The following is a 1,365-nucleotide window of genomic DNA, read 5'->3' as shown; positions in this document are numbered from 1 at the left end:
ATAATTAAATATATTTTTATTCTTTAAATTTTAATACAAAATTTGAATTTATCATTATCTCAAACTTAGTTATCTCTATTTTTTAAAATAAATAAATATAATTTTTCTAACGCTAAAGTTTTTATATATAAATTAGTTTATTATGTATGTAAGAAGAAGTTAAATAAGTTTGAAGATTAAAATTTGTGAAAGGTTATAATATACCCTAATTTCGATTTAACGTTAAATTTAGGGATGAAAAATATGAAATCCTATTTATTATTTTCTAATTAATAATTATGTAAAAATATTTATTAAAGTAAAAGAAAGATGCTTACATGTATTTTCCAAGTTATAACACTTAACATAAATGTTCCTTTTCTCTGCAAAAATGCAATTTATTGTTGGATATTTTTTTTTTTTGTAAAACAGAAAGCCCATGGGCTGACCCTGACCCACAGAGCTTTGGGGATAACCCTGGAGGCTTTTCTAATAAGGGACATTTTTGGCCCTGTGGGCTTTTTTGGCCCCAACCCACATGGGCTAGGGCTAGGGCCTATAACAGGGCCTCTTTGAGAGCTCTATATATATATGTATATACATGGTTGTCAAACTCGCGAGTTAACTCGTTAACTCGAACGAGTTTGCGTTCCTACTTATGCTGACCGAGTTAACTTGGTAACAAACTCGGTTTCTGAGTGAAATCGTTAAACTCGTTAATAAACTCGTTAAAATCGTATAAAATCGCCATTTAGCAGCGATTTGGCGAGTTTAAAAAGGATAAACCAAACAAAAAGGATTTTGTTTAGATTTCCTTCAGATTTCCTTCAGATTAGTATATATAACCTGATTAGGTTTAGGTTCTGCTTCACACCCCATTCTGCGTTCGTAGTCTCTTGCGGTTGTGCTCCGGTGGCCTAGTTCGAACTCACCGTTTCAGTCGGCGTCACGTGGTTGTCGTTCGTTTTGTTTGCCGTTCATCTTGCTCGTGGTCGTGCCTGGTTCGCAGTCTGTCTTGCCTGTGCTCGTCGTCGTGATCGTCGACTTCCCGTGTGTGGCTTCATTGTGTGCGGCGTTACTATGTATGGTGGTGTGGTGACACTGGTGAGTAAAATGGTTTTTGTTTCTGAGAGTTATGGAGTTCGGGAGTTATGGATGCTTTTATTGATATGCTTATAAATTATTACTCGAGAAGCCAAAACCCATGCCTAAATGTTTTTAATATAAAATTATATACTTTTAATTTGATTTAAAAAAGTGATTTGATGTTCTGTACTGTTATGATGAGATGGTGCCGTGTAGTCTTATCAGACTGCTTCAATTCAAAGTCTTATCAGAATCAGACTACTTCAATTTAAATTTGTAACGTGTTTTGTACTTCAACTT

The sequence above is a fragment of the Vigna radiata genome, unplaced genomic scaffold (assembly GCF_000741045.1).
Source record: "Vigna radiata var. radiata cultivar VC1973A unplaced genomic scaffold, Vradiata_ver6 scaffold_51, whole genome shotgun sequence".
NCBI classification, from domain to species: domain Eukaryota; kingdom Viridiplantae; phylum Streptophyta; class Magnoliopsida; order Fabales; family Fabaceae; genus Vigna; species Vigna radiata.
This window is presented reverse-complemented; position numbering follows the sequence as displayed.